The sequence below is a fragment of the Sus scrofa genome, chromosome 14 (genome assembly GCF_054392235.1).
Source record: "Sus scrofa isolate SSC_HxYL_T2T_F1_AM1 chromosome 14, Sscrofa_HxYL_maternal_Yorkshire_Landrace_v2.0, whole genome shotgun sequence".
In the NCBI taxonomy this organism is placed as follows: Eukaryota; Metazoa; Chordata; class Mammalia; order Artiodactyla; family Suidae; genus Sus; species Sus scrofa.
Genome location: NC_139396.1, coordinates 134,646,586 through 134,673,373, shown reverse-complemented (window position 1 = coordinate 134,673,373; position 26,788 = coordinate 134,646,586). Strand labels below are relative to the sequence as shown.

The 26,788-nt window shown below is 44.6% G+C and overlaps 1 long non-coding RNA gene across 1 annotated transcript; it reads left to right on the top strand.

Moving 5' to 3' along the window:
• The first annotated feature begins 13,013 nt into the window (after positions 1 to 13,013).
• On the top strand, positions 13,014 to 17,464 carry LOC106506111 (uncharacterized). The gene is made up of 3 exons (XR_002338352.2): positions 13,014 to 13,149; positions 13,500 to 13,568; positions 17,286 to 17,464. It is a non-coding gene; the product is annotated as an uncharacterized LOC106506111 (long non-coding RNA).
• Positions 17,465 to 26,788: the final 9,324 nt, after the last annotated feature.

Genomic DNA, 26,788 nt, shown 5'->3' with positions numbered 1-26,788 from the left:
AGCCATCTTGTTTACTAGTGGTGGTTGGCATAGATAATTATACATCTGAAATATAAGATACTCTTTGGGAAATACTGATTTTTGGGTACTTCAGCCTGGAATCAGGTGTTTTTCACACCGGATTAGCATCCCATTAAGGGTTTAGAAATTGACATAATGGGTCACAGAACACATGAAAGGAACTGAGAATGAGAGTGACAATGGACTAGAGAGTATCAGTGTACTTCGGTATAGTGTGTGTGCGGTTTTGCAATACTTTTACTTATTCAGTTGTACATGTATATTTTATATGGCAGTGAAGATATTTCTGTGCCCCCTACTGTGGGTGGTGGTGGTAATGTTTGAAAATTGTTGCTGTAGTCTGTATTTGTACTTCAGGCTTCTGGGTATTGGTGGCATTGAACAGCAGAAGCTGTTTAGAGAAGAAAGATGGACTTCCTTTGGTCACTCCTGCTGGTGGGGAGGGTTGTCGAGACATAACTCAGGCTTTCCTTATGCCCCCCCCCTTTTTTTCTTTTTCTTTTTGGCCACGCTTGTGGCATGAGGAAGTTTCTGGACCAAAGATCAAACCCACAACACTGCAGGGACAATGCTGGATCCTTAACCCACTGTGCCACCAGGGAACTCTTCCTCCTGCCCCCCCGTTTTTTTTAGGGCCGCATATGTGGTATATGGAAATTCCTAGACTGGGGCTCGAATTGGAGCTATAGCTGCCATGCTGGATCTGAGCTGCGCTGTGACCTACACTGCAGCTCTTGCAACACTGGATCCTTAACCAACTGAGCAAGGCCAGGGATTGAGCCCGAATCCTCATGGATACTAGTTGGGTTCTTAACCTGCTGAGCCACAGCAGGAACTCCCTTATACCCTCTTTAGATCATACCCTCTAGGACTGGGGGAGACTTGTAGAGGGCAGACTGGCTTTACCCCTCCTGGGCTGTAGTAACTTCGAGATGGGGAGGAGTGTCTGAGGTGGCCCTCTGGGATCCCTCCCTGTTCTCAGGAATCTAGGCACTGTGGAGGAGAAAAGAGAGAGAAGGGAGAATGACGCAAAAGAGGTGGAACGACCTTATCTCCCTCGTCCAACCTGCCCCTTACATAAAACCCCACTACCCTGGAAAAGAGAGCGTCTGTTGAGAATAATATGTTTGATCTCACATCTTTGCAATGCTCTTCCCAGAATTCAACACACCTGTCATGACCCAGAAGGCCTTTATCGGGCTCTGACCTGCCTTTTCTGAATCATTCTGCAACCACTGTCCTTTAGCTGTAAACTCCCACAGCACCAAAATACTGAACCCTCTATGCCAAGCATGATAAGCTAGTCTCCGGAAGGAGCCATCCTTTGGCTCTTTCTTTTAGCTCCCAAAGAGGTGTTTTCTGCTTTTTTTTTTTGAAGACATGAGGCAACATTGAAAAAAATCAACAGATTTCACACAAAATTCCTGATTTCTAGCTTCAAAAAGTACAAAGAGAGGTCTCACAATTTTATCTACAGGGGCTGTAGGTAGATAACATAAGCACAGAAATCAGGTCCCTTCAAGCCCCCCCACCCCCGCAGGCTGCTTGGCTACACACAGCGGGTGCTGAGGTGGCAAAATTATGGAGTAGTTTAGCCAAACTCTCAACGCTTGTAAACAGTATAAACTGTATGGAATAATCTCTAAAATATATTAAGTGAAAAATAAAGTTTCAGAACAGTGTATGCTACAGTGTATAAATATAGCATATTGTTGCTTGTGTAAATAAAAGCGTTATTTGCATGTTGACTATCTCTGGAAGGATGTTGTGCTTTCCAAATAACTTCCTAACTGCAACATAGTATTCTACTTCTATAGAGGCACCATAATTTGCCAGGTTAGTTAGTTCCTTTTCAGCTTTTTGCTACTGATAGTAATGCAATGACTACCTTTTTACAGCCACCTTTGTGAACATAGGACCAAATCTCTAAAATAGATACATTGGGAAAGGACTTACTGGGTCAAAGGACATGTACATTTTATGTATTTTTATTAATGTTGTTTTTTTTTTTTTTTTGCTCTATCTGTGGTATATGGAAGTTCCTGGACCAAGGACTGACCCTGTGCCACAGCTGCATCCTGCACCACAGCTGCAGCAATGCTGGATCCTTCACCTATGGGAAATTCTGTACGTTTTATATTTTTGATAGACATCAGCCATTGGTCCTTTTAAGTGTCTAAACCGAGTATAGGTAAAGAAGCTCATAATATCCTGCATTTGTGAAATGTATATTTTACTAGGTACATATATTACTTTTCCAAAGAAACACGTATCCCTGTATCTATCTATCTTTCTTTTTATTCTTTTTTTGGCCGTGGCATGCAGCAGCTTGATGTGGGATCTCAATTTCGAGACCAGGGATTGAACCCAGGGCCACAATGGGGAAAGCATGAAATTCTAACCACAAACAACCAGGGAATTTCTAACTATCTGTCTGTCTATCCGTCTATCTAGCCATCTATCTACCTATCTATTATCTATCATAAAATAAAAGGATCAATGGTTTTAGGTGAAAAGTTACACCATGTTACATTAATTGCTTTCCATGAAGACTTTGCCAGATTTCTCACCTATTTCTGTTAGTCTCTGCTCATTTCTCCTTCATCTCCCTTCCTTAGGGCCTTGCCACTGACACCCCTATTCCTACCTGCCTCTTGCCGGCAGTGTGGAGGCCATTAAGCTATGTTGCCTGACCAGGGATTTGGTGGTACAAACGTTTATTGCTGGGTTCCCAAACGGAATGTGTCTTAAAATGAATTTATTATCTTCCCCCCCCGACCTCCAGATTTGATGTTCTCTCCTCCCGTATTTCTTATCTCAGTGAATGGTGTCATTGTCTTCTCTCATCTGTCAATCGAGCCAGAAACCTAGGAGTCCTACTAATGTCCCCCATCCCCCTCAGTCCCCACCTATTACATGTTAGTGATTTTGCACCCGAAATATCACGTGTGTCCATTCTTTTCTCTTAAAAATACATGTACACCACACATTCACACCCACATCTGATTCTTTTTAGAAATGTAAAAGATATAGACACATATGAAGAATAATACTGCAAATACATGCTCATCACTCTGAACTCACAACTCTTAAAATTTTAACCAGTTACTTCTCTTTTTTGGTTTTCTTTATTTTTATATTAAAACATTACAGGAGTAGCTAAGTCTCTTTTCACTGACACCCCTATTTAATTCTCTTCTCCCCTACTCCTGTGCTTTCAAGTCCACAAGTTCTTCAAGCCTCAGATGCTTAATTTTTTACATACATCTATATCTAGTCATAAATAATGTATAAGATTATTTTGTGTGTGTGTGTATATATATATGTACATATGTGCATGTATATATATTTTTTAGCACTGCATCTGCAGCATATGGAAGTTCCCAGGCTAGGGGTTGAACTGGAGCTGGCATTGCCGACCTATGCCACAGCCACAGCAATGCCAGATCTGAGCTGCATCTGCGACATACACCACAACTCACGGCGATGCCGGATCTTTGACCCACTGAGCAAGGCCAGGGATTGAACCCACATCTTCATGGATACTAGTCAGGTTCTTAACCTGCTGAGCCACAACAGGAACTCCACATACCACATGTTATTTGTCCATTACAAACAATGTTGTCACAGACATCTTTTACATGTTTCTTTTTGCCCATGTGCAAGAATTTTTATGTGTTATGTAATCAAAAGGGAAATTGCTGGGTCATAGGGTATTTGCATTATTAAGTTTATTGTATGCTCCTAAATTGCTTTCCATAAATGGCTGAATTAATTTACAGTCCCACTAGCAATACATGAGAGCACTGTTTTCCTCGTATCTGCTCAAATATTTGATATTGTCATCTTTTTTTTTTTTTTGTCTTTTTAGGGCTGCACCTGTGGCATATGGAGGTTCCCATGCTAGGGGTCGAATTGGAGCTGTAGCTGCCAGCCACAGCCACAGCCACAGCCACGTCAGATCCAAGCCATATCTGCCACTGACACCAGACCTCACAGCAATGCTGGATCCTTAACCCACTGAGCGAGGCCAGGGATCAAACCTACATCTTCATGGATGCTAGTCAGATTTGTTTCTGCTAAGCCACGATGGGAACTCCTGTCATCGTTTTTCATATTTGCTAATCTGAAGGGTGAAGATAGTATCTCATTGTTTTATTTTGCGTTCCCTTAGTTATTAGGTTGGGTATCTCATTATGTATTTGGGGATGGGGCATTTGGATTTTTCTTTTGCTATGTGCTTATTTCTGTATTTCACCCATTTTACAAGCTCTTGTATTTTTCTTACTGGTTTGTAGAATTTAAAAATCCTTATTTCAAATACTCAAAAAATCCTTTCCATCCCCCTGCTGAACCCCGATACAGGTCCTAATCATCCCTTGCAAAGTGTCTAGCAACAGCTTCCAAATTGGTCTCTTTGACTTCAGTTTGCCCTTCTTTACTCCATCTTCTGCACTGCAGCCTGAGTGATCTTTCTAACAAGCAAAGCTGAGCATACTACCAAATTCATCACTGACAGAGGAACAAAGAAAAACAAAAACATTATCATCAACAAAAACAGAATCATCAAGTACATTCATTTTATTTTTTATTGTATTTTATTTTATTTTTTGTCTTTTAGGGCCACACCTGCAGCACATGGAGTTTCCCAGGCTAGGGGTTGAATTGGAGCTGCAGCTGCCAGCCACAGCCACAGCCACAGCAACGTCAGATCCAAGCCACGTCTGCCACCAACACCAGACCTCACGGCAATGCATGATCCTTAAAACACTGAGCAGGAGCAGGGATCAAACCCGTGTCCTCATGGATCCTATTTGGGTTCGTTACCGCTGAACCATGACAGAAACTCCAAGTAAACCCATTTTAAAGCTCTAAATCTACTCCTGAACTCTCTGGTACGCCATACCAAGTACTCCATGATCTGACCCCTCTCTACCTTTGCGAGGCCATCATGCTGTTCCTCCCCATACATATTATATCCACCCATTCAGAACCCTGGAAATGGCTATTCTTTGAACACATCAGCAGCACTCATGCTTCTGGGATTTTGTGCACCCCATTTGTACTGCTATCTTGTCCTCCTTGATAAAATTTCCCTGACATCCCTAAAGAGACCTGGTTGTTCCTTGTCCAATTCTTTTTTTTTTTTTTTTTTTTTTGTCTTTTGTCTTTTTTGTCTGTTGTTGTTGTTGTTGCTATTGTTGCTATTTCTTGGGCCGCTCCCGCGGCATATGGAGGTTCCCAGGCTAGGGGTTGAATCGGAGCTGCAGCCACCAGCCTACGCCAGAGCCACAGCAACGCAGGATCCGAGCCGCGTCTGCAACCTACACCACAGCTCACGGCAACGCCGGATTGTTAACCCACTGAGCAAGGGCAGGGACCGAACCCGCAACCTCATGGTTCCTAGTCGGATTCGTTAACCACTGCGCCACGACGGGAACTCCCCCTTGTCCAATTCTTAAATGCACTATAACTCCACTATAATCTTTATGACTTTGCATGGAAATGATTTATTGTATATATGTCTTCTTTCTAGATTGGAAGCTTCGATAGGACAAGGTTCTGTCTCTTGGTCTCAAGAGGCAGTATAGCGGGGTGATAAGGAGAGTGGGCTCTGAAGCCAGACTGCCTGGGTTTGAATCTTAGCTCCGTTACTGTTTGGGAAGTTGCTTAGCTTCTCCGTGTCTCAGATTCCTCATTTGTAAAGTGGGGATAATAATAGTACCTATCTCATTGGTTTGTGTTAAATCAGTTTGTTAAGTGCTTCTCAATAGCCGAAAGGTGGAAGTAACTCAAGCGTTGATTGATCAGTGAGTCGATAAAATGTGGTATGTATACATGCAATGGAATGTTATTTAGGCTTAAATAGGAAGGAAATTTCTGACACGTGCTGCAATGTGGATTAACCTTGAGGACATGCTAAGTCAAATAAACCAGTCACGAAAAAGACAAATACTGTATGAGTCCACTTATAAGAAACACCTAAAATAGTCAAATTCATAAAGTTATAAAGTCAAATGGTGGTTTCCAGGGGCTGCAAGAAGGGGAGAATGGAGTGTTAGTGATTAATGGGTACAGAATTTCAGTTTGGGAAAGATGAAAAAGTCTAGAGATGGATGGTAGGGATGGTTATACAATAATGTGAATATAATTCATGCTATAGTGCTATACACTTAAAAATGGTTAAATTGTAAATCTAACGTATACTTTATCAGAATAAAAAAAAAGTGCTTATAATGGTGTTCAATATCCAGTAGGTACGCAATAAAAGTTAATTCTGATGACCCCTGTTTATTAACAACCCGTTATTAATAACCATTATTTATTCATGGTAAGTACCTGGTATCTTTGCATGAATGCCTTGCTGATCTGCTCTGTATGTCTTAATGCTATTTGCAGAATTAGGCCTGAGATTTTTTTTTTTTTTTTTTTTTTGTCTTTTTGCTATTTCTTGGGCCGCTCCCGCGGCATATGGAGGTTCCCAGGCTAGGGATCGAATCGGAGCTGTAGCTGCCAGCCTATGCCAGAGCCACAGCAATTCGGGACCCGAGCCGCGTCTGCAACCTACGTCACAGCTCACGGCAACGCCAGATCGTTAACCCACTGAGCAAGGGCAGGGATCGAACCCGCAACCTCATGGCTCCTAGTCGGATTCATTAACCACTGCGCCACGACGGGAACTCCAGGCCTGAGATTGTTGAAACACCTATCCACTGTTCTTGAGGTCTTACATCCTCTGTGGGGGCTAGCTCCTACGGCAGCGTCAGTTCCTCCAGTCTGTCTCCTGCCCAGTCCTAACTCCCCCTGATTTCCTGACACAAGGCCGATTCCTTGGAAGGAGATTCCTAGCGCAAGAGGATATACTTGGTGTAGAGGCAGTGCTAGCCTAGGTGACACTTGGGCATCCCCCAACTAAAATTTCAGGAGTAGCCCTCACTGTTCCCTTAATCCTGGCTTGAGTCTTGGTCAGTCGGGACCCTCTCTTTTTCCCTTCTTCCCCCAGCTCATCTGTCCCAGGCACTTAGCTCCCATACCAGAAATAACTGGAGGCGTTAGAAAAGTAAATTAGATTAAATTACTCTGAAAACATTCTTTGCACTTTAAAAACCCATGCTGCTTGCCCTCCAGTCCTTTTTGAGCCACTCACCAAATCCTTACTTTCCCTCTTCTCTTCACCCTTGAAGCAGGCTTCAGTCTGAGGTCTCAACGTGCGGTAAACCCAAACCATCCATTCCAAGATTCCTCCAGAATCCAGTTTCCCATGCTGGGGCCTCAAATGGTCTTTGCCATAGTGTTCTCTTTCTGAACTCTTTCAAGCACAAACTTCTCACTTTGTGTTCTTATGACTAGAACAGAAACAAACCTTTCTGGGTAGTTGGGAGCAGGAAACTATGCTTTATTTTTGTTTTGTAGAGCACAGCCTAGAAATGCCATGCCTGATTTTTCTAGAGGCCCTTGGTGTGCTGCTGGCTTAGATCACAAATGAAAAATTCAGATGTGGACAGGTGTGAAAGTCAAGGGCTCAGCCTTGGGGATTCTGGGTGTCTCCAATTCAGCAGAACAAATGGCAAAACAACAGGTGTCCACAGATGTATCGACCCATGAGGCGCTCATACCCAAAGCTCGTTTTGGGATTGAATTCTCTCATTGAAATCTGCCCCCTCTTTGTGCAGCCCCCATCACCAAATCTCTGCAGGGCTCTGGAAATTATGCATTCTGCTGGCCTTATGTTACAGGTACCAGGAGGTTATGTGTGACTCATCCAGGATTAGCAGGCTTTAGAACTCAAAGTTCTGACATTTTCAAGCTGTTTATTAGTCATAGAATGTTGCAGCCTACCTACAGATGTTGCATAATAATTAAAAACTATGATTGGAGCAAACCCCGGGGTGACCACAACTGACAAGACAGAGACCTGTTATATTGGAACCCAGTCTAGGGTCCTCAAACCCATAAAATATTATATCGAAATAAGACATTTGCAGGCTGAAGAAGGCAGAATACTAGGGACAAAAGAATCAATGTGACTCCCTAATTTGGGAATCAGAAGTAGGGTTGGTAAACATTGGAAATTTAGGCATTCCAAATTACTGTTTCTTCATGTAGCCAGAAACCAGAGTTAGAAACTCTTAAAGTAAAAACTTTATAAGCTTTGTACCACTCCACATTTGTTCTTCTTGTTATTCTGTGTTTCTTAGAATGATGTCACAGAACACTTAAAACCAAAAAAAAAAAGCCCTGTGTTTCTAGTCATCAAGAGCATCAGCAAAACAGGGAGCTCCTTAGCCAGCTCTAGGATGGGTGGGTGGAATGACAGCCTCCAAAGGAGAGAGAAGCAGGTTGAATACCTGGGTCTGCAGCAAAGAAAAAAGAGGAGTGCTTTGGGTGAGCTACACAGTTGGGGGAGGGGAGCAGTTGGCCTGAGCTGAGCAGCAGCAATGTCATGTGTGAACAAAAGTTGCTGAAAGCAACATTATCTGTAATCAAAACCTGGAGACAACCCAAGTGTCCATCAGCGGAGGGTTACTAAATAAATCGTGGATCAGTTTTACTATGGAATACCATTCAGCCTTTTATTTTTATTTATTTATTTATTTATTTTTTTGTCTTTTTGTTTTTGTTGTTGTTATTGTTGCTATTTCTTGGGCCGCTCCCTCGGCATATGGAGGTTCCCAGGCTAGGGGTCCAATCGGAGCTGTAGCCACCGGCCTACGCCAGAGCCACAGCAACGCGGGATCCGAGCCGCGTCTGCAACCTACACCACAGCTCATGGCAACGCCGGATCGTTAACCCACTGAGCAAGGGCAGGGACCGAACCCGCAACCTCATGGTTCCTAGTTGGATTCGTTAACCACTGCGCCACGACGGGAACTCCCCCCATTCAGCATTTTAAAAGAGTAGAAAGGATGTAAACATGCCGATACAAAAAGATGCTTTACATATACACACTACTATACTTTGAAGAGATAACTAACAAGGACCCACTCTACTGCACAGGGAGGTCTGCTTAATGTTCTGTAATAACTTATATGGGAAAAGAGTGGGTGTATGTATATGTATAGCTGATTCACTTTGCTGTAAACTCGAAACTGATACAGCATCGTAAATCAACTATACCCCAATAAAATGAAAAACAAAGCCACCAAACATAAAAGATGCCTGAGATATGTTAACTGAAAAAAGCAAAGTGCATAGCAGTACACATAAATAAAATCCCATTTCTACATGACATTTCCTTTTAGGGTGAGGCGTGTACTACGTATTTGCCTTTCCCTATGTGGATATAGACAACGTCTGGAAGGAAATACATAAAAAAAGTAATAGTGCCCCACTTCCCTCCTCTGGGATTGAGGCTCAAAGGAGGTATCAGGGAATTATTATATTCAACTTTATAAATTTTTATGTTGTTTGAAACTTTTAAAAAATTTGTAATTAAAAAAAAAATTCTTTCTTGGTAAAGATTTTGAGGATTTCAGCCAGGCAAATTTGAGGATTTACAATTTTCAGAAACCTGTTCCTCAAATCTTATTTCATTTATAATTATTATTATTATTTTGTGTGTCTTTTTGCCTTTTCTAGGGCTGCTCCTGCGGCATATGGAGGTTCCCAGGGTAGGGATCGAATCGGAGCTGTAACCACTGGCCAGAGCCAGAGCCCCAGCCACGCGGTGTCTGAGCCACGTCTGCAACCTACACCACAGCTCATGGCAATGCCAGATCCTTAACCCACTGAGCAAGGCCAGGGATTGAACCCGCAACCTCATGGTTCCTAGTCAGATTAGTTAACCACTGTGCCACGACGGGAACTCCTCAATTCTTATTTCAAATAGGAATATGGACTTCAGTTTCCTGATTTCTTCCCTCATCCAGGATGGTAGACAAAACTGCAGGGTTTTTTTTTTTTTTTTTTTTTTCTTTTTAGGGCCACACCTGTGGCATATGGAAGTTCCCAGGCTAGGGGGTGAATCAGAGCTGTAGCTGCCAGCCTATGCCAGCGCCACAGCAATGTGGGCTCTAAGCTGCATCTGTCACCTACACCACAGCTCACGGCAATACTGGCTCCTTAACCCACTGAGCAAGGCCAGGGATCAAACCTGCATCCTCATGGATACTAGTCGGGTTTGTTTCCTCTGAGCCACAACAGGAACTCCCAAAACTGTAGTTTTAATAAATGTTCTTTTCATGCACACATGGAATATTTACAATGACCGTATTCTAAGTCACAGCAGGATTCAAGAGATGCTAAAACCTAATAGCATATAAATAACATTCTCCGTCCACAACACGATCAAATTAGAAATCACTAATGAACCAGCTATAATGGAAAAAATAAAAATCATTTAAAATAAAAAAAATCACTAATGAAAGTCTCATGCTTGAGTAATAGTCAAATAACCAAATCAAGATGTAGTCCAATTCTGAATTTTTTCTCTAACAGTGATAATATAAAGGAAAGCTTCTATTAATAAATCTCCTTTGATTTTTACCTTCACCCTTAATTATGATGAGGACAGTCAGTGCTCCTAAACTGAACTATGCTGTGACCAAATGAACAAGCAGGTTTATTTATTTATATCTAATCTCTTTCCATAAAGGTTTGAAGGTGCTTCAGTTGCTTGTGAACTCAATTTTGAATCTGGAGGAATCTTCCTTGTTGCTAGTTATAACCCTAGTGTATTAAAGCCATGAAATTCCTCCAAGATCCTAACCCTCGGCTATAGGTAACAGCAGTTGAAGGGTCTTATTTTTCTCTGGAGAGGAGCCCACACCTGCCAGTCACAGTAATGTTTAGATACTGACATGGACAGATGCCCAAGATCTATCTTATGTGAAAAAGAAAAACAAGTTACAAGACAGTGTATTAAATGCAGTACTAGATGACCTCATGTGCAAACCAGGCATGTGCTTGGAGTGATCAGAAAGCAACAAAAAACAAAAAACAAACAAACAAAAACAACAAAAAACAAAAACAGTTTTGAAAGAATATATGTTTTTTTAAGGTACTGAAATAATAGAGGAAAAATTAAAACTTTAACCCCCATATATGCTTGTTTTTCTGGTTAGTATTTTTATTTTGAATGAAATACAGGTGGGGTAAAGGACATCATAACCATTTTCAGGCTTAGGATTGTCTAAGTTCTTTTTTTTTTTTTTTTTTTTTTTTTTTGTTATTGTTGTTGTTGCTATTTCTTGGGCCGCTCCCGCGGCATATGGAGGTTCCTAGGCTAGGGGTTGAATCGGAGCTGTAGCCACCGGCCTACACCAGAGCCACAGCAACGCGGGATCCGAGCCGCGTCTGCAACCTACACCACAGCTCACGGCAACGCCGGATCGTTAACCCACTGAGCAAGGGCAGGGACCGAACCCGCAACCTCATGGTTCCTAGTCGGATTCGTTAACCACTGCCGGTCTACACCACAGCCACGGCAATGCCAGATCCTTAACCCACTGAGCAAGGTCAGGGATCAAACCCACATCCTCATGGATATTAGTCATATTTGTTACCACTGAGCCACAACAGGAACTCCCTATTTGTGCCATGATTTAGATTGCACATATAAGTGATAGTGTATGGCATTTGTCTTTTTCTGACGTCCTTCACTTGGTATGGCTATCTCTAGTTCCATCCATGTTGCTGCAAATGGCATTATTTTGTTCTTTTGATGGCTGAGCAGCATTCCATCATGTATATGTACCATATCTTCTTAATTCATTCATCTGTCAGTGGACATTTAGGTTGTTTCCATGACTTGGTTATTGTGAATAGTGCTGCAGTGAAATAGGGGTGCATGTATCTTTTTGAATCAAAGTTTCGTCTGGATGCATGCCCAGGAATAGGATTGTGGGATCATATGGTAGTTCTATATTTAATTTTCTTTCCTTTCTTTCTTTCTTTCTTTCTTTCTTTCTTTCTTTTTTTCTTTCTTTCTTTCTTTCTTTCTTTCTTTTCTTTCTTTCTTTCTTTCTTTCTTTCTTTCTTTCTTTCTTTCTTTCTTTCTTTCTTCCTTTCTTTCTTTCTTTCTTTCTTTCTTTCTTTCTTTCTTTCTTTCTTTCTTTCTTTCTTTCTTTCTTTCTTTCTTTTTTTGTCTTTTTGCCTTTTCTAGGGCCGCTTCCTGTGGCATGTGGAGGTTTCCAGGCTAGGGGTCTAATCAGAACTATAGCCGCCAGCCTATGCCACAGCCACAGCAATGCTGGATCCTTAACCCACTGAGCAAGGCCAGGGATCGAACCCGCAACCTCATGGTTCCTAGTCGGATTCGTCAACCACTGCGCCATGACGGGAACTCCAACATTTAATTTTCTGAGGTACCTCCACGCTATTTTCCATGGTGGTTGTACCAATTTACATTCCCACCAACAGCATAGGAGGGTTCTGTTTTTGCCCCTCCCTCTCCAGCATTTGTTATTTGTAGAGTTCTTAATGACAGTCATATTGACCAGTGTGAGGTGGTACCTCACTGTACTTTTGATTTGCATTTCTCTGATAATTAGTGATGTTGAGCATTTTTTCATGTGCCTCCTGGCCATGAAGGACATAATTTTAATTTCTACATTATATATTTTTGTAACTTTTGAGTTTTTTTTTAACAGCGAGTATGAGTTCTTTTGTAATTAGGAAAACAACAAAGATTAAAACCAAGAGAAAAAAAACAAATTTATTTTAGGTGGCAGGCAGTCAGGCCTTGCCTGGCCATATCACTTATCAGATGTGTGGTTGTGCAACCTGACTACCAGGTTTCAACTCCTGAGATATTGCTGTTAAACTCAGGTACAAAATCTTTCCCACAAGCCCAGCCTGAGGGCTCATCCTTATTCACTGCAGTTTCTCTTGATTTCTTTTTGACCCTCTACTGCCACTGCTGATCTCTGGCCATCCTCTTCCTGTCTCCTTGTCCAGCTGGGCCAGGTGGGCATCTCTGTAACTATTAAGATTCCTAATTCTGTTTTTCTCTTCTCTAGCTTGGCTTGACCCCCTGGGATTGACATTACATCAGACTTTCTAATAAAACTCCACTCCTTTTTCCTAGATAAACAGACTTCTGGCATTTTCATGCATGATTCATAACTTTATGTAAATGCTCTGGCAAGCTGGATGAATGGACATGATCCAATAAAGATATTGAGCCTGGTAAGTTCTTAAAGCTGTGCTCGAATGGGAGGTGGCTGACACCAGGCAGGGGATGCTCACTAGCATCTTGATAGTCTAGGGATGAAGGCTAAACCACTGGAAGAGAAGAGAAAGATAAGAGGTGGCTAGTTGGCAGTGAAGAGATAGCAGAGTTTGGGGAGGTGGAGGTATCAGGTGGTGGTGAGGGGTTTTGACAGATGAGAGACTACAGGTGAAACTTTCATCAGGGTCTGGAGCTTCCTGAAGACAAAGGCTATTGGGGCCAACTGGGATTTACTGAGCTTTAGCTAATCCTGGGCTTGGAGATACTCGGATTACCTGTCTGGCCTATTTGTTTGTGTGTTATACAGAGAATAAAACGCAGTAAAAGAGTGTTGAGAGCACAGAACTCCTCTGAAGTGGAAGGATCCTTCTCACAGGTAAAGCTGATGGCCAAGTCAGAGTAGGCCTTTTTTTTTTTTTTAAATCTTTTTAGAGCTGCATTCAAGGCATTTGGAGGTTTCCAGGCTAGGAGTTGAATCAGAGCTACAACTGCTGGCCTATGCCACAGCCACAGCAACACTGGATCTGAGCTGTGTCTGCGAACTACACCACAGCTCATGGCAATCCCGGATCCTTAATCCACTGAGTGAGGCCATGGATTGAACCTGAAACTTCATGGTTCCTAGTCGGATTCGTTTCCACCGCACCACAATGGGAACTCCCCCAGAGCAGGTCTTGCTTGGTGAATAGTTGGCTGCCCCAAGAGAGGCTTTGGGGTTGAAGGACTGGGAGAAGGAATGAAAGAGGACAATGGCAGCCCACTGAGCACTTCCAGTTACCAAATTAGAAAGGAGTCAAGAGCCAGGCCCAGGAACCAAACCTGGTGACACCTGAATGATCGTTAATTGTGGATGGCTTCCCCAGTTGTAGCATACATGTTTTTCTATGTCTGTTTCCATGGCAATTAGCAGTAAACCAGTAGCAGTAAAGTAGCAAAAGCTTTAAAATGAAATGAATTTGGAGTTCCCTTGTGGCACAGTGGGTTAAGGATCTGGTGGTGTCACTGCAGTGGCTTGGGTTGCTGCTGAGGTGTGGGCTTGATCTCTGGCCCGGGAACTTCCATATGCCGTGGGTTTGGCCAAAAAATGAAATGGGTTAGTCTTTGGGGGCAGCATGGATGGGGGAGCTGGGGGGAGCTGGCAAAGGCACCTCTCCAAAGAGAAAAAAACCTGCCTGTCCCTAGAGCCCACTGCAAGAGGTAGAAGAGACCCAGACTTAGCAACAAGTTTGTACCAAGGAGGGCCTTAATTTAAAAAAAAAAAGCTCTCCCTGTGGGATGTTCTTGTCCCTACCCTCATTTTGCTTATCCCTCTATTGTGGCACTTATTTTGTATCTAATAGGAGAAAATAAATTGCCTGTGACTCTTTGCTTTTATATTTCCACCTAGGATGAAACCATGTCTCACATACTCCAGTATTCTCAAAAGCCTAATATAGAACTGAGCATGTACCAGAGCCTCAATATATCTTTATTTTTGTAAATTAAAAATTTATACCGATATATAATGCATAAGTGTGCCTTTTTTTTTCTTTTGCCTTTTCTAGAGCCGCTCCGCGGCACATGGAGGTTCCCAGGCTAGGGGTCTAATTGGAGCTGTAACCGCCGGCCTATGCCACAGCCACAGCAACGCAGTATCCGAGCCACGTCTGCAACCTACACCACAGCTCACGGCAACACCGGATCCTCAACCCACTGAGCAAGGGCAGGGACGGAAGCCGCAACCTCGTGGTTCCTAGTCAGATTCGTTAACCACTGTGCCACGACGGGAACTCCAAGTGTGCCCTTTTTGTTTACTCTTTTTCCTTGCCTCTGCCCTCCCCCTTCTCATACTCTTTTTCTCTTTTTTCTTTCTTTCTTTTTTTTTAAAAATAGAGCTGTAGGAGTTCCCATCGTGGTGCGGCGGAAACGAATCTGACTAGGAACCATGCAGGTTTTATCCCCGGCCTTGCTCAGTGGGTTAAGGATCCCACATTGCCTTGAGTTGTGGTGTAGGTCGCAGATGCGGCTTGGATCCTGTGTTGCTGTGGCTGTAGTGTTGGCCAGCAGCTACAGCTCCGATTTGACCCCTAGCCTGGGAACCTACATGTGCCATGAGTGCAGCCCTAAAAAGCAAAATAAATAAATAAATAAATAAGAGCTGCAATGTTTATTTCAGGTTTTCTCTTTCTCTCTCTTTCTCCTCTTTCTTTTTTTGCCACACTTGCAGCATGTGGAAGTTCCTGGGCCAGGGATCAAACCTGTGCCACAGGAGTGACCCAAGCCACAGCAGTGAAAATGTAGGAGCCTTCACCCACTAGGACATCAGAGAACTCCTTTTCTCATATTTATATATAAATAGAACACACACATACACACCCATTTTTTTTTTTTGTCAATAGATGTTTTACAAAAATATAATATGTCATCCTAAACACTTTTCTGCCCCTTGCTTTTCTTCCTCAACAATACTTCTTGGCAATCCACTAAGTAAACTTCTGTAGGACGATCTTATTCTTTCTATGAGACTGACACGCTTACCTAGTGCTCTAACAAGGCACCTGATCTGATTCTTTTTAATGGCTGTGTAATAGTCCAGGGTGTGGCTGTGCTATAATTCATTCAAGGTAGGGTTGTGCTGGAGCCCCCATCTTTCTAGAGCTGATTGCTCACATCTCTTCCTAGCCTGGTGTTCAGTGACAGCAGGCTGGTAACTTGAAACTGGGCAGGGTGGGAATCTGCAAAAATCTGATAGGAATCGGCAAAAGTGACAAATGAGGGTTTTTCCTGATTTTAACTAGCAAACCACTAATCTCTATTAGTGAGTTTTAGTTTGTTTATAATTTCTTTTCTGGGGTGGAGTTGTGGGGGAGAAAGGCTGGTGCAAATAAACAATACTGACACACACACACACATACATACACATACATACATATTTATTGCCTTATGTACTGATGTTTTCATTTCTACGGGATATAAGAGTAGGATTGATGGGTCAAAGGGAATATATATTTTCAATTTCAAAAGATGTTGCCAGATTATAAAGGATTGTGGAAATTGGCATTTCTACCAGCAATGTAAAAACTTTTTTTCTGGGCATCCCTGCCAACAATGGAAATCAGCTTCATTTTAATTTTTGCTAGTTTGAAAGGTATAAAAGAATATCTCATTGTACTTTAATTTACACCTCTTCAAATACTAGTAATTTTGAGCTTTTTCTCCTAAACATGTCAACCACTTAAATATGCTCTTTTGTGGGTGCTTTCTAATGGAGCTTGCTCATTTTTCTATTAGGTTATTTATCTCCTTCCTGTCCATTTAGAAGAGCTTTTTATTTGTTGTTTTAAATGATCTGTCTGTCCTGTGCATTAGGAATGTTTTCCCCAAAATCTATTGGTTTTTAAAAAATTTTTTGTTTATTATGTTGTCTAATGCTATACAAAGAATTTTTAAAAATAGTTACAGGGTCAAATATATCTGTATTTTATTTTATGGCTTCTGGATTCCAGTTTTGGTTTCCAAAGCACCATCCCCCCAACACTGCCCCTATACTGAACATTTGCCTCCTAAATTTTTGAGGTTGTTATTGTTTTATTTTTTGCATTTGTCTTTAATCTATATGGAATTTATATTTGTATGTGGTATAAAATAGGAGTCCAGTTTTATTTTCTTCCAGATAGAAGTTGTTTGGGCATCATTTATTAAATAATCCATCCATTTTTTGTGGAATTGAAATACCAACTATGTCAGATAGTAAATTCTCACATATACACACTTGGTCTATTTCTGTGTTCTCTATTTTATTCCAATGATACATTTATCTATTCCCATGCCAATAATGAATTGATTTAATTACAGTGGTTTTATAGTACATGGTGATAACTGGTAAGACAAGTATCATCCTTTTTCTTTTTCATGTTTTTATTTGCCATTATAAAGCATTTATTCTTCTATGTAACTTTGAGGTAAAATTTTATTCAATCCCCCCCAAATCAAACCTTTCTTGTTATCTAATTACAACTGCAATGTGTACATCAGTTTTGGAAAAAAAGATATTTTTATCAATACTCTTTTCCAAGATACTTACCAAGTACCTACTTTGTGTCAATCTCTGCAGACACAGCAGTAAAGAAGACAGACGTGGTCTCTGCCCTCTTGAGTATGTACCCAACAGAAATGAGTGCGAACATCTACCAAAAGACATGTGTAAGAATACTCATGGCAGCTTATGCATAATAGAAGAAAAACTGGAAGGAACCCAAATGCTCTTTCAGGAGAAAGGATAAATAAAAGCAATGTAGATGAAGCTCACAGGCATTATTATTGTTGTGCATAAGGAGATGGCCACAAAAGGGCTCTACCATCCCATTTACGTGAAGTTCAAAAATAGGCAACATTATCCAGAGATAGGGTGGCAGAGTGGCTGTGTTGAGGGGGTGGATGCATGCTGACGATGAGGGGGCACGAGGGAAACTTCTGGGTTGATGGTAATGCTTTGCATTTCATCTGACTAGTGGTACAGCAATATAGACATACTTCCATCAAGACACGTTATACATACACCATCCACTTTCTTGTTTGTAAGTCATACTTCACTTCAAACAGGAAAGAATGAAAAGGAAATTCGTCCTCATACAACTTTCCTCCTCCCCTTCGGGCGCCTAGGATGAGCAGTCATCTGCCTACTTCTGCCTTCTTCCTTCTCCATCCCTGAAAAACTGAGTTTCTGGTGCTTTCCAGGCTAGGTTACTGCAGTCTTGAAGTGCCTGCAAGTGCTATTCGCTTTGTTTTTTTTTTTTTTTTTTTCCAGTTCCCTCTTCCCTTTTTCAAAATTATATTTAAAAAACAAAATCCCTTGATGAAATACAGTACACTATTGTGGAAAAGCAGCAGACCCGGACCAGCCGGCTCAAACTCCCTCTCCCCCACTGGTCAATAAGAAACCCTGAATTTTTGTGCCTTACCCCCAGAAGAGTTATAAAGTTCAGTGAGTGCCTGGAAAGCAGGCAAGACTCTGCGATGCAATCTGGATCACCCATTACCAATTTGCTTTGCTCACCCACCGTAGTGGCTGGGCCTTATGCTTCCTAGGGGAAAATGAGCAGTTTGAATGCCTGCCCCCTCCTCCCTCTCCCATCTCACCCCCTCTCCTCCTTTTGTTCTCAGTGAATGGTTCCTCGATGTGGGGGTGCCTGTATTTGTGGCTCTTTGGGGAGAAAACTTTGAGCCCAACTTGGGGTTTCACATGTAACCCCAAGATTGTAAGCATCAGATGCAGCCTGCAGCGATTACAAAAGGCAGATTACCATGCAGCGCTGCTGAGTTGCAGTTCATGCCATTTTGTATTTCCGCCCTCTGGGGTAGTGACTCACTGCTTTCCAGTTCAATGTGGGGACATGTCGCATGGAGTTGACTGCCTGATGCTCCTGGAGGACATTCCTAACCCACCACTCACCAAGTTATTAGAAATCTAACTCCGAAATCACTAATCCCCAAATAGCCTCTATTCACTCAACACGCTGGCTTCCTTGCTTTGATTTTATGCACAGTAGTTCTAAACTCAAGGCCAAAAATTCTACCCCATGCTGGGCCACTTTCAAAGGAGAACCAATATGCTAAGACTCGAGGGGGATTTGAATAGCGGCTAATTGTCAGTTTGTCTAGTGAAAAAAGCTTCCTCTCTCCCCTGAGCGGGCTGGTTATTTGTTAAAGTTTGCTGGGGGTTTGGAGCACCTCGCTGTTAGGGGCAGCTCAGACTCAGCAGTTTTAATTATTCATCAGGTCAAAGGCTGATGACAATTCTTCTTCTCTTCAGGGGAGGGTCTGGAAAGTTCACAGGAGGGGCTGTCCAAGCCCTTGTCCTGAGATGGGTGGAAAGGAGGGAAGGAGGAAGTGATTCATGTCAGAACAGGCCTGAGTTCTTAATGGTTCTGTGCCCTAGACTGTGTTGGGAAGTTGTTTCATCTGCCTCTGGATTGATTTTAAGTGAATATAGGCCTTTATCCTTTCTGGGCAGGTGGTGGCTTTTTCTGAGTTGAACAAATTCCAGACTTGACAGCACGTGTGATAGCATATCCCGCTGTACCCTTGCAAATTGGAGCACAGGAAGGGTGCTGTCCTCTTCAAACGTGTCTATTTGGGGGCATCGGCTCACTCGGGGAGTGTGTGTGTGTGTGTGTGTGTGTGTGTGTGTGTGTGTGTGTGTGTTTGTATGGTGGTTGGGGGGCTCTTCTTTGCCTTGGGAAAGGTATGAGGCTTTTTCCATTTTCGATTTGTAATGTTGTCAAACGCGCTGCTTCTGCCCCTGCCCTGCCTCCCCCGCTTCTCCCTGGTCTCTGCGGCTCTGCTTTCTTTGTCGGGTCTGAGACCTCAGCTTGACAAGATCCAGAAAGGCCTTTCGGTCTGCCTTCCCGTCAGCCATTCTACACGATTACAGCAGGCTCCGCCCCCCGCCCCTGTTGCTAGGCAGATTCCCCTGTTGCTAGGCCACCACTGCTTCTTCCTTGCCTCAAAAAGAGGCACAAATTCCCAGGGACCCATTCAACCGTCCACCTACCCAGCCACACGCTGACAAAACAAGTAGGTTCTAAACACCTATTAGACGGGAACCCCCATGTAGAAGAGCTCCTAGAGACGGGAAGAAGGGACGGCAAATTGGGATGTCCGACACAGGGGTGACCAGTGGTCCTAGGGTGGTCATCAGACTGTCTTCTGGGAGGTTTCTCAGGGGATCGCCATGAATGTGAAGACTTTCCTCTCGTGCAAGGTCTGACCCTCAGTGTTTTGGGTTCAGAAAACTCATTTTTTGTGCAACTAGAAGCAGATTCTTGTCCGGGTAGCCAAAGCATATTAATTAGGCTCGAAAGCTTGATGCCTAAACCAGAATGTGAATTTATTAATTTATAATAAGAAGTCTGTCACATGGAACTAAGATACTCCTGTCGGCATCACTGTCTCTCAGAGGAGGCAGACTTTTCTGGAAATGATGCCTCACTGAAGGATACTGGAGAGTTAATACAGAGCACTGGTTTGCCCAAGAGAGTGTATTTACATATCAATATCTATATCTCTTCTTAAAATTCTTTTTTTTTTTTTTTTTTTTTTTTTTTTTTTTTTTTTTGCTTTTTAGGGCCACAAGTGCAACATATGGAAGTTCCCAGGCTAGGGGTTGAATAGGAGCTACAGCTGTTGGCCTATACAGCAGCCATGACAAAGCAGGATTGAACCATCTCTGAGACCTACCCCACAGCTCATGGCAATGCCGGATCCTTGACCCGCTGAGCAAGGCCAGGGATTGAACCTGCATTCTCATGGATACTAGTCGCGTTCATTTCTGCTGAGCCACAGCAGGAACTCCCTATTTTTAAATGCCAGGCAAAATGCTGGATGTTTCACAGATGTAATTCCATTATTTCCTCCCATCAGCCGTGAGAGGGAGCTACAAACACTCATCCCCATTTCACAGAAAGCAGTTCAGGCTTAATTGCTTAACTAAGGTCCTCCAGCTAATAGGTGACAAAAGCGGGGTTGGAACCCAAAGCTCATAGCTGGACTAATAGATCTCAGCTTCCTAGCAATGTTGAGATGACAAATTAGGTTGGAGGCTAGTAAGATAATGGATACTGATGTGCTGATAAATCAGCCAGATGGAAATTTCCTTTCAGTGATGGGACTTTTGGAAGTGGAGCTCTGCTGAGCCTAGATCTTGAGATGGAAATTAAAGGCACCATCCAACATATGCTTCAGCTCTTCTCGAAGTGTTCTGCGAGAACAGCTTCTAAATTCTTATCGATGCAGATAAGTATTTGTGCTTTTAAACCCCACTGTAGTGATAGGATGCAGGAAGAGCCCCTGGGCTGGGTAGGGATGTGAACGGGGTAGGACAGGGCACCTGAGGGAGTTGCCAGGGTTAGAAGCTCAGAAGAGAAAGGCTTCTGGGATAGTGGCTTCATCACCATCTATCCAGTTGGTCATAAACCTGAGAGTCCCAGCACCTGAGCAGACCAAAGATCTTATCTCTAAGGGCAGGTAGAAGCAGCCTTGGGGAGAAGGAGGTATTCACTGAGCTCCCTGGAAGGGTCAACCTGAAGCCTTTGCAAGAAGAAGGGTCAGAGAAGCTGCCTTCCTTGTCCAGGGGCCTGGTCAGGAGCCTCTAACCAAGGGCAGAGCACATGTGCAGTTAGCCCAAATCTGGGGGCTGGATCAAGACAGGAGCCTGGGTGGCAGTTTCTGAAAGCAACTAAGAGCTGCATCAAGCATGGCCTTCACCTCTACCTCTGGCTAAAGTGTCAGTGTGTTTGTCCTGTATCCAGGCCTTAAAGAACCGAGGAGGAAGGAGGGGCAAGGTGGTATGGGTGTCCAATAAGCTGTAGCTTTTCTTCCCTCCCTTCTCCCCTGTCTTTCTTATTCATATATTCTTGCAACAAACTTTCCTGAGTCTAGACTTGCGTCATTCTGGGAGAAAGAATCTGTGCTCTATAAGCTGTCTGTTTCTCTGCTCTTGTAATTTACTTTTTTGGCTCCCCCTCTCCCCCAGTTTCCTAGTGAAGTACTTTTTTGAACAATCTCAGCCTTGTCTGGACGCCTGAGCTTTGCCCACATTTGGGCCAAGAGAGTCAGGGGGTTCCAGGGCCCCTGGAAATTTAGCATGGTGGGCCAGCAGCTGTCTCAGCTGGATTTGCAGGAAACAGCTGGTGGAGCCAGGGCAGAGAGAGGTGAAACCTCGAGAGAAGAAGAGATTGAGTGAGGGAGAGAGATGGGAGCAGCTGCAGTCGCTAAGCCTTCCCGCCTGGGCTCCTCCATCACGGCGGCCAGCCCGGCTCTCACGCTCCCCACCCTGGCTTTACTCAGAAAGAAACAAACAAGTTAAAGTGATGCCCTGGGGACTAGAAACAGTGGGTATGGCTGGTGTCTGACAGGGAATCCAACTAGAGCTCTCACCTTAAAGCATGGGGTGTGCTCACCTGCAAAGCTTAATGGCACCTGGGATGTGAGTCAGCTAGAGGGGGATTATGCCCCAGACACTAGGCCAGGACTGTTTGGGGATGAGATCCAATCAGGGAGCTTGGCCTTCGATGGAAATAGCAGAGAACTGGAGGAATTTGGGCCTCTTCTGTTAGTTTAGTAAACTGAGAGTCTCTTAGAGATTTGTATACAGCGCTGGTCTGGGCCTGATTGAGGCCCTCCCCCAACCCCCGTCTCCCTGATTTAGGTGAGTGCTGATTTCTGTTTTTCCCTTAAAGACTCAGAATTATGTGATAACCAGGGAAAGGCAATTGTTTCCTTGGTTTATTGCTGGATGGCCTTTGGGAAGGAGTGGCTGGAGTTGGGAAGATGTCACGCTGAAAGTTTGCGGGGGTACCTTCTCCTGACCCACTAATACGCTGCAGACTCAGGCTTGGTTCCTGGGCAGCAGCAGTTAAATTGAAATCTTGATGCTCTTGGTAACTTGATGGCTTAGTTTAGGCCTCAGGTTGCTGTTCCATGAACTGCCTTGAAATTTAATCACCCAAATTTATTTCCTAGAGTGTTTTTCAGCATCTCCTCCTCTAGGCCCATTAGTCACCATCCCGTGACCTGACAGAGTGATTATTAAAGACCCTGTGGTTCCCTTTCACTAGATTTAGGGGTGTTGGTGACTCTGGAGGCAAGTTCTCACTTGAGTCACAGTTGAGTGGATTTTCCCTCGACTGGTGGTGACTCTCCTCTCAGGGCCTCCATCCTCTTGAGACCTGGGAGGATAAGGCTGTGGACCTTCTGTTCTTTCTTCAAAACCAAGGCGATGGTTTGGGGCTTTTCCAGGCCTGATGTTCTCGGGCTGAGGGTATATTATCCTTTGCCCCTGGGCACATCACAGACATTTTCCAGCTTTGACCTCCCTTTGGATGAAATGGGGATGATGCACATAAAAAATCGGAGTGCTAAGCCTGGCACAGAAGCCTGCAGCACCGTCGCTCTCTCCCTGTCCAGCTGGGACAAGGCCCCGCCCGGCCTTCCTTTGGGGATCCTGGAAGAGATGTTTTATCAATCTGATTTGGAAGCATTCTTAGAGCATTTTTTTTTCAGGAGTAGGTCCATAAATGAAATGTTCAGCTGGCTCCCCCTCCGATCTGATCCTTTAAAGTAGGAGTTGCCACCATTACCGGTGTCAGGCGGGTGATGTGAATACACAGCCATCTGACTGAGCATAGTGGGTGATGGAGGGCAGGAGCCCTGTGAAGACAGGACACTGTGTCTCTGCTGGAAACAGAGGCCCAGTATGACCTCTCCCCGCCCACCTTCTTTTTTATTTTATTTTTTCCCTTGGCCATGCCCATGGCATGCAGAAGTCCCTGGGCCAGGGATTGAACCTACCCCACAGCAGTGACAATGTTGAGTCCTTAACCGTTTGGCCACCAGGGAACTCTTTTTTCTTTTTAAAAATATCTTTCCATTTTTATTTTTTTAATTTTTATTTATTTATTTATTTTTTTTGTCTTTTTGCTATTTCTTTGGGCCGCTCCTGCGGCATATGGAGGTTCCCAGGCTAGGGGTCGAATCGGAGCTGTAGCCGCTGGCCTACGCTAGAGCCACAGCAACGTGGGATCCGAGCTGTGTCCATAACCTACACCACAACTCATGGCAACGCCGGATCGTTAACCCACTGAGCAAGGGCAGGGACCGAACCCGCAACCTCATGGTTCCTAGTCGGATTCATTAACCACTGCACCATGACGGGAACTCCCCATATCTTCCCATTTTTAAAGAGAAGCCAGAAGGGTTCCCATCGTGGCACAGTGGAAATGAATCTGACTAGGAACCACGTGGTTGAGGGTTTGATCCCTGGCCTCGCTCAGTGGGTTAAGGATCTGGCGTTGCTGTGAGCCGTGGTATAGGTCACAGACGTGGCTCGAATCCTTAGTTGCTGTGGCTCTGGCGTAGGCCGATAGGCTGTACCTCCGATGAGACCCCTGGCCTGGGAACCTCCATATGCTGTGGATGTGGCCCTAAAAAATAAATAAAGAGAAGACAGATATAGCCTATTTGGTGAAAAATCTCACATTTTACATGCTTTCAACCAATGAAAACATTTTAAATGTGGGGTAAATGAAACACTGTGTAGCTCTCCACTGGTTAGAGTTCCACTCTGCTCCTGGCATGTTCTGGGCGGGGGCCGGGGCTGGGCGGGTGCTCTCCCCTCCTCCCAGGACTGGGCGTTCCTACTCACTGCTTGGTTGACTTCTGGAGGCATCTACCCGGGCAGCTCCTCTCCAGCAGACATGTTGGACCAGTTAAAGGTTATTCCGTAGAAACCTTCACCAACAAGTCAAAAGATGAGTTTCCTGCTCTTAATAGATAATTTTTATTGGTTTTGCAATAAACGTATGAAATAGAAACAATAGCAATAAACCAGCTCAACAAGAAATCGAAAGGCACAGGCCCCCAAAGCCCTTCCTGCCTCTTCTTAATGAGTCTCTAATTTATAGACCAACTAGCAGGCCCACTTTTCTTTTTCCAAGCTTTGCAAACTTTTCCATCTCGGAGGCCGGTGTGCTCTGGGGGCTTGTGTGCTTGTTTTCACAGAGCTGCTGTAATGGAAGCCGGGACACAGTGGAGCCAGACAGGAGTGGATGGCACAGCTTTGGGGCTTAGGGCTCTGAACCCAGCCCTGTTTCCTGTGTCTTTGAGGAAGACATTTCCTATTTATCAGTGGAGGGCAGAAAGGGAGAGCAACCAGGATAAAAACTCATGCCGAAATGGCCAAAGTTCACCATCGAACTTTTGGAGAGCCAAATGCCTCTGCGGTGGGCACCAAAAGCAGCCAGAGGCTGGACTAGGGAGTTGTCATCCCTTAAACCTCTGACCTTTATCTTGGGGAATGTGCAGCCTATTTTGCGTCCATGGTGCTGGGCCTTTTCTGAGGACCCACATCTGCATGGCCCCCGTCTGCCCAAGGGCCGAGGGCAGTGAACTTGGTGTCTTTGTGCCTAACGAGACCTCCTGGCTCTTGTTCTCAGTGAGACCCTGCCAGCGGGCGTTGACTTGCAGGGTTACTGGCAGTATCAGATGAGCGATAGCTGACATCACAAGGAACGTTTCCCCCAAGGCTTGCAGCCCAAAGAATGGGTTATCTGTGTCCCGATCATGCCTCAAAGAAAGCGCCGGCCTCCTCGGGGCTCACGCCTCCACAGTGAGAGTGGGAAAAGGCAAGACCAAGGGGGTTTTCCATACCTAGCCCTTCAGGGATGGGATGACCCAGGGTCTGCATGGCCAAGACCCTGGCAGCCGGTGGCAGGAGGGCACAGAGGGCTTTCCCCGGGGACGTTTGTGCTCTCGTGCCCCCCGCCAGCTTGGAGCTCCAGCACCAACCCCACGTTCCCTCCCTGCAGTGCCCCGCGTGAGGAAGGCGCTCCGGGCACCGCTCCTAGGCATCCGCAGCCCTTTCTGCCGAAGTCTCCGGAGCCTCATCTCTTCCTGCTCACACGGTTTTCCCCTCCTTGGTGACTTGGGGAAAAAGACCGCTGACTTTGCAACCCTCAGCCCCCGAAAATCCCCATCTACGGCGGGCTGTTATGCTTCGAGGACACAGGACTGTGAACTCGAAATTGTCTCGCCTTTGTCACCTCCTGGCAGGTCTTTAGAGCTCGGGGAAACAGCCGAGCGGTACAAATGGCAGCGGCGGCGTGGTGAAGCCCCCCTCACTCCTGATGGGCTGCCTGACTCATATCCGTTTCCCTGGCAAAAAATAAGTTTTTGTTATTGCTGGCTTGGCAGAAGCACGGAAGAGTGCGCGAGGATCTACTGCCCCATGCATCACTGGCCAAATTGCCTGAGAAATCCCAGCTCTAGAACTTTTCATCGTTGGCTGTGATGTACGGAGCAGAACGGCAGCTCCATTTCCCCCGCGTGGGGCTCAGCGACGCCGGCACTTAGCAGACCTGCTCTGCTTGCATCTCCCAGCGAATGTGGCCTCTCCGTTCCTCTTCCCTCCTCCTGGGCCCGTATCCCACCCCACCCCCCTTCATCTTTCTCATCCCCTGGTCTGCTCATCAACCCCCTCCCTGCCTCTACCCAGCAGAGCCATAGCTGGAGAATCAGGAGGAGGCCCACAGTGTCATTTCCCCATCACTCTGCAGACGATTCCACACTAATGTTCTTTTAATGCTGTGATGCTGCACTAATTAATAAGCATCCTGCACAGAGGCCTCGCATCTCCTCCCCTCTCCTCCTCTTCCCTCCCCGCCCCTCCCCACCAGCCCTCGAGAAGGCCTCGTGACATCCTGGCATCTGGCAGCAGAGAAAGGATTTCACTCCTCTACCTGGGCTGCCTGATATTGCTATGAGAGATAACTGTATACGAACCAATAATCTAGCCTGACAATCCAATTTACTGACCAATAGCGCACAATCCACCATGTCATCGGCTGTGGGGAGGCCCATAAATTAGTTCCTAGTAATTTATTCTGATCAATAGAATGGGCAAAGTCACTTGTCTCTTTAATCAAAGGCCCTCTCAGAGATGTCAGGACAGGCGGCTGCGTGGGAGGGAGCAAGGCTCTGGGAGCAACTGAGCAGTGGGTGCTCGGCCCTACACCCGGAGCCCTGGCTTCCAGAATCCTGCAGACGCTTCCCCCAAATGGA